Raw genomic sequence first — 7,404 nt, forward strand, 5'->3', positions numbered from 1 at the left:
AACATATACAAACAGACACAAGAAGCCCAAAAACATACCAAATAGAAAAGACCAGAAAAGAAACTCCCCACAGCATATCGTAGTGAGACAAACGAAGAAACAATCAAACAAAACCCATTACATATCTAGGACAATAAAGTATTGAAAGTTGCAACCCAGAATAACAGCGGACACAAGGAAAGTAAAAGGACCCTCGTGGGGAACAGGAACTCTCGAAAGGGCAATAGCAGGACACGGGTGCTATGAAGGGGGAAACGGGAAAAGCAGAGGGGTGAGATTTACCTGGAGAGAGAGAAGAGATGGCAACACAGAGGAAGAGAAGCGGGGTGAGATAAATAACACTGAGGAGTTTTCTAAATGCCATAGGGAACCGCATTATTTTGTGTTCACTTAAAATTATGCATATATAAGTGTGCACATGCATGCACATGCACACGTATGCACAGATAGATGATAGATAGATAGATAGATAGATAGATAGATAGATAGATAGATAGATAGATAGATAGATAGGTGATGGATGGATAGATAATTTAAATTAATTTACTCCATACAGAATGACACTATTCTCCTAAGAGACACAGACTACCTAATTAAAAAAAAAGACCCTAGTGCCAGGCATGGTAAACCTCCTTTCAAGTTGCAGGTCAGGGGAGTTCAAGACAACCCTAAACAAAATAGATTCTTGCCATTGTCCTAATTAGCTCCCAGCAATTGAAGGTGAGACTCTATTGCTGTGGACACCATACCCTCCAGAGAGTGATCTGAGGAATCACGCTGGTACTGAAAGCCGCCTTTAGCTCTCTCAGTACCAGAAGGAGCTATGTAAGCTGCCAAGGGAGAAAAACAATCAGAACTGTGAACACTGACCAGAATGACAAGATATCCCAAAAGATGTGATGTACATTTACATACTGGGGGAAAACAGCAACTCTCTAGATGGACTTAAAGCCTACTCGATGACAATTTGTGTCAGGTAACTGTAAACTTAGCTCACTACCCATGAATGCTGAAGCTATGAACCCTAGAAGAGAGTCTCCTATTGCCACTTCATTAAACTGTATTCTAAATACATATCCTTATCCACACAGAAAACTGTAGCTCTTGCCTCTCACCAAAGAAGGTCTTTTTTTGCATCCCAGAACATTACAGAAAGCCACAACTGGTTAAAAAAGGAGAGAATAACTGACTGTGGAGTTCTCAAGCCCAATTGATACATCTGCAACACAACTCATACCCCTAAAGCTCAGAGAACATCGCAGAAGAGAAGGAAGAAAGATTGCAAGAGCCAGAGGAGTCAGGATGGGATACCTGTTGCAGTCAGTGTCTTCAATAAATGACAGGGAAAGCATACCCAGCAAATCTAAAAACTGAGGTTGCCTAAACAAGACCTAAAAAAATAGCAACAGCCACTGATGTGCCAACATGGATGTGGGAATTTCTCGTAAGTCTTCATCTCTAGAAGAAGAGCTATAGAAAATCAGTGGTTGCTGAGATAATCAGTCTTCTGTGTTTAGGGCTGACCTCTTGCCAATCCCAAGAGGTCAGCCCTAAACACATATGTGCAACAATAAGTGATCTCAGCATATGGTGTTTATGAACATATATATATGTTTATGAACATATATATATATATACATATATAATATTTACATACGTAAAACAATTATAATTAAAAAATAAAGTGGCAGTGAATTTGAGAAAGTAGGAGGGACATGGTTGTAGGAGGAAGGAAGACACAGAGGGTGAAATGATGTAAACACAGTGCTCATATATGAAATTATCAATCAATAAATAAAATTTGTAAATATTTTAAAAAGAAAATGTAACCATTCTAAATATATATGCACTGAGTGATCGGACTTGTAATTTCTAAAACAGGAAAAGCAGATGGATCCTGACACAATAATAGTGAATGATTTCAAGACTTTAATACCTTCTTTAAATAAACCATTAAAACTGAAAATCAAAAAAGATTCCACCACAGGTGAAATGGACCTAAGCAATATCTACCACTATTTTCCATGCAGAAGTCATTGAATAAACTTTCTTCTCATTAGTTCATAGAAACTTGTCAAAACTAGACCACATTCTAGGCTACTGTATTAGTCAGGGTTCGCCAGGAATGGAAACAATGCAATTTTTCAAACGTTCTAAAATTGTGTTGATTGATAGTTTCATATAGATATACATGAGATTTATTAGATTGGCTTACATGATAACATCTGGGTAGTTCAATGGTTATCTCATACCAGAAAGACTGAGAACTTTGAAGTTTCTCAGTACATGAAGCTGGATGCCTTGGCATTTCCAGTCTGGCACTGAAGGCCCCAGAGGATTCCCGGAGAACTGTTGGTCTTGAGTCCATGTAAAATAAAGTTGTTGTTTGTAAGAAAATAATATGGGGGGATCATTATGTCAACTTACATAAGCCAGATTCAAAAAGACAAATATTTGTTCTTTGTATTTTCTCTTGTGTGTGGAACCTGGGTTTACTCGTGTGTGTGTGTGTGTGTGTGTGTGTGTGTGTGTGTGTGTGAGAGAGAGAGAGAGAGAGAGAGAGAGAGAGAATAAGAAAGGAAGCCATGACATGGGAAGAAGAGAGCTTAAAGGGGTGGGGTGGGGGAGAATAGAGAAGGTACCAGAATACGTGAAAACAGAAAGGTCTATTTGGGAAGAGGGGAAGAAGGAGGAACAAGAAGAGGACAGACAGACATGTCAGAGGTGGGCAATGAGGAAAGAAGGCAAATACGAAACACATGTTTGAAAATGTTCCCAGAGGCCTTAGAGTCAGAGCTTGGGCCCTGCTGTCCTCACGAGCCAGGCTCATCCAACCATCCTCAATGGGTCAATGAAAGAGACAAAGGAATCATGAAAAAGCGGAAACTGGAGATTCATTCAAACTGGCTATATTTTGAAGAGAAATAAAGAGATCCGGTGATCCCTGAGTCCATGTTCGGAGTCCTGACAAGAAGTTTAAGTTTACATTGGGAGAAAGAAGTATTTGTAACTAAGCAGGGGCAGCATTTTGTTTTGTTTTGTTTTGCTTTGCTTTTTTGAGACAGGGTTTCTCTGTGTAGCTTTGGAGCCTGTCCTGGAACTTCCACTGTAGACTAGGCTGGCCTCAAACTCACAGAGATGCCCCTGCCTCTGCCTCCCGAGTAGAGATTAAAGGAGTGCGCCACCACCGCCCAGTGGGGCAGCATTTTCTCAGCTGCCAGTCTCTCCCGCAGAACTGAGTGAAATAGCTTTCCAGAAGACTAGCGCCCTCTCTGGTTGGCACCAGGATGCCACCTTTTCGCGTTCCCAGGATAAGAACCTTGGGGAAATGCCAACTTCGTGAGGTCCATTATTTCAACAGTATGATAGTCAAAGGGAAGGGCGCTTTCATCCTTACCAGGATGGTTACAGTTCCCCTACGCTTCATTTTTATACCTCGATGCTGAGGTGAAATATGTTTTTGTCTGGAACAAGTACCATAAACAGAACACAAGTAGGAACCAAGGTTAGATCTCATTCAGTTAGCGTTAGATAACCATGCTCGAGACATTTCATTATAACCTCTATAGAGCTCTAGTTACTTTTGGAAAGCTTGGTAAAAATGAAAACATTTTGTTGTCGGTTTGAGACAAAGTCTTGCTATGAAGGCCAGGCTAGCCCCTAACTTAGAATCTTCCCACTTCAGCCACCCAGGAACTGGAATTACAGGCAATTGCTACCATATCCAACTTGACTTTATTTCAATTCTGACAACTTCCCCTCGTGTCTATCACTAATATTGTCTGAACAAATCACTAATAAACCATCTGATGCTTTGATCTTGATTGTCCCTTGCCACCAAGGATGAGATCCGTCCCAGTTGGTCTGATCAGATCCCACATTTCAGAAAGCAGGTGTCAGGGAGTGCCAGTAAAATACCTTATGACTGGGCATGGAGAAATGGCTCGGAAGTTTGGAGTGCTTGCTCTTCATAGATCCAGAAGAGCTAAGTTTAGTTCCTGGAACCAACATCAGGCAACTCACATGGGACTCAGCACCTTCTTCTGGCCTCTGTGGACATCTGCACACATCTCTCTCTCTCTCTCTCTCTCTCTCTCTCTCTCTCTCTCTCTCTCTCTCTCTCTCTCTCACACACACACACACACACACACACACACACACACACACACACACAAATGAAAGATAAATACTAAAAAAAAAAAACAAAAAAAAACCTTTATAGTCAGGTGGTGGTGGTGCACGCCTTTAATCACAGAATTTGGGAGGCAGAGACAGGTGGATTTCTGAGTTCGAGGCCAGCCTGGTCTACAGAGTGAGCTCCAGGACAGCCAGGGATACATGGAGAAACCCTGTCTCGAAAAACCAAAACCAAACCAAAATAAAACACTTTTATGATCAATTTTAAGGAATGCCTCTTTGTCAGACCACCTGTACTTTAACTCTGTCTATGGATGGTGCCCTATTATTTCCAAAATGCTGCTCAGTTCCTTTTGTCAGGTATTCTTCAGAATATTAACAGATCACAGTCTTAAAGCTCTACAAAAAAACAAAAAACAAAAAAACAAAAAAAAAAACAGCAAGAGCAAATATTTTTTAAAAGCTGGTTTGAAAATCAAATATTCCTTATACTCTTTAGGTGAGAAATGTCTAATAATGATTCATTATTAGGAAACTCTTCCAGAAATGCATAGTATTCTGGCAGGACTAATCAGAGCAGGGATGATGCTCGGTCTTTGAATGTGACAGAGGCTCTCTAGCCTCAGATGGGCTTAACTCAAGAGTTAGAAGGCCTGAAGCTCACAAAAAATTTCCACTGAGTCAGTGGCCCTAAGCTCTTGTCTCACAGATTTGAAGAATGAATTTTCTGAGCTATGTGGAGGAAGAGTTTTCAGAAAGGTATTTATTATAGGTTCATAGGTGACAGCTTAAGACACAGGAAGCAGACAGAGCTGTTTAGCAAGAGTGAGTCACAAGATCTGTGTTGCCATGGAGACGCTCATCTAGGGGCTTTTCACAGGACTGACTGCAGAAACTGAGGTGAGGAGGGAGGTTGCCTGGTCAGTCTACTTGCCGCCTCCCCCACCTCTACAAGATGTCTCTGTAGCTTCCCATCCAAGTGGCTGCATTAGGGGTTCTGACACACACACTAGTACCTCTAGCTAGAACAATTCTAGCATGCCTGCCCCCTGGCCAGGACAGAACCAAAATAAGGACATGAATCAGTGTCTCTTTCTGGAGCATTTCTGGCATTCTTGGCCAAAGACAAGAATCAGAACTGCTCGTTTTCAAAGTCCCTGTCTATCTTCTGCTATCATTGAAATTTCCTTTGCTTAAAGAAACAAGTCATGATACAATCAAGCACACATGAACACAAACCTGGAAAAGGTTAACATCACTAAAATTTCTAGTTTGGAAAGCAACAGCTTGGTCGAGTGTTCTCACAATTTTCTATCTTACACACACAATGCAAGAGAAATCACATGAAAGAGCCAACAACATGTAGCGTTAGTACAGAGAACTACATACAAGTCATTTACATATAATTCAGCTTCTACTTTTGAAGCAAAATTAAGGTTCTTTGTCTCAATAAGATAATAGATCTAAAGCACTAACCAAAATTAAAAATTTTACACAACTTGAAAATTTAGGGAACAATGGTAGTTACCACAAAGATGCATTTTGTGATGTACAGGTGCATCTTTTGTATAACAGTCCAGTGCCTCATCGAGGCAATACATATAGGCCAGGGGCTTAACTAGTGTGACATCCCAATGGCAGTTTCTCTTTAGAAGGGCAGTGATTAAAAATAGCAAGAAATGTTGAGATCTCATGTAGAGTTTTCTCAGGAGTAAGGAGCAAGGAGAGAAACATGCTGGACAAAGGAACAGAGGGCGAAGATGAGGTTAAAAAAAAAAAAACCACAGGAGCTTACTAAAACTATGAGGACAGGAAAAGTGGGCACAGAGAGGAGCTGAATGTGAGGATGGAGATGAAGCTATATAGATAGAATTTTGTCATAGAGGAATAAAGTAAACGGACAAAAGAGCATGGTGCATGTAGATTCCTTTCCCTCAGATATTCCACACTGGATGTAGCATCTTCCGAAGGACTCTGGGAGGAATTTTCTAAGGGCTGGAAATTGGGAAAATTATGTTACTAATAGAATCAGCCATGGTGTTCATTAATACGAATAATTTTAAAAAATGTAGCTTAGATACATAATTTAATTATTTGTATAAAAATAAATGTCACTCAAAAATAAAAAAAATAGCAAGAAATGTTGCAAATATCTCACTGACCATTTTATAGGCCACAGTCCAAATATAAATGTCTGTTATAGAAATCAGCACTCAATGGTTATTTTGCAAACTTTTGAACCATATAGAAAGCACAGACATACAGTTCCAAACATTTCTAGTCACGGATGCACAGGATATTAGATACACCACCATCACTTGAAAATGGTTGCTTCTAAAGGGGCCACATAAAAGACTCAACACACACAGGCATTTAAACGAGCCTTGGCTTTTTAAAAGACAGTTTCCTAAATAGTGAAGTCTGACAGGATTAGCGAAAAACAAACATTTTTTAAACAAAATATAAAATCTGGTCCTTTAAGCCCATTCTTTTTTGTAAATGTACCTAAGAGCAAAATAATCTGCTTAAGACAGACTTTTACTGCTCCAAACATGAGAATTAGGGGCTAGTTTTACATTGGTACATTAGATTTTGACCTCAGAAAATACCTTAGGTCAATTTCAATTTTGAATGATCTTTTTTAAAAGTTTTGAGCCGGCGGTGGTGGCGCACGCCTTTGATCCCAGCACTCAGGAGGCAGAGCCAGGCAGATCTCTGTGAGTTCGAGGCCAGCCTGGTCTACAGAGTGAGATCCAGGACAGGCACCAAAACTAGACCAAGAAACCCTGTCTTAAAAAAAAAAAGAAAGAAAGAAAAGAAAAGAAAGGTTTTGAAAGTAGTAGCAATGGCTATAAGCAGACTCATCACCTGGTGCATATGTGTAACTCACATGTGTGGCAGCCATGTTTTAACCAGAGGTATAAAGTCATTAAAGGCTTCAGCCCGAACAGCAATTTAAATGAGTCCAATTCTGTTAAAAGCTTGACAAAATTAATAGGAAAAATAAAACATTAAACTTTTGTTTTTTAAATTTTCCTTTTGTGGTTTCACTGAACCAGTAATCTAAGAAAGCCTTATTGATTTGAATATAAAATAACAAAACTTCTTATAAATAGCACTTTACTTATGGTCAACACATAAAACTTTTCTTGTAAAAGTTATTTTTCATAAATCTTATAAATATATACTTTACATATGGAGAGTATCTACAGCTGTAACCATGGATATTCATTAAAAATAAATTCGAAAACTAAAAAAAATGAACAA

This window comes from Peromyscus maniculatus, chromosome X (genome assembly GCF_049852395.1).
Source record: "Peromyscus maniculatus bairdii isolate BWxNUB_F1_BW_parent chromosome X, HU_Pman_BW_mat_3.1, whole genome shotgun sequence".
NCBI lineage: Eukaryota > Metazoa > Chordata > Mammalia > Rodentia > Cricetidae > Peromyscus > Peromyscus maniculatus.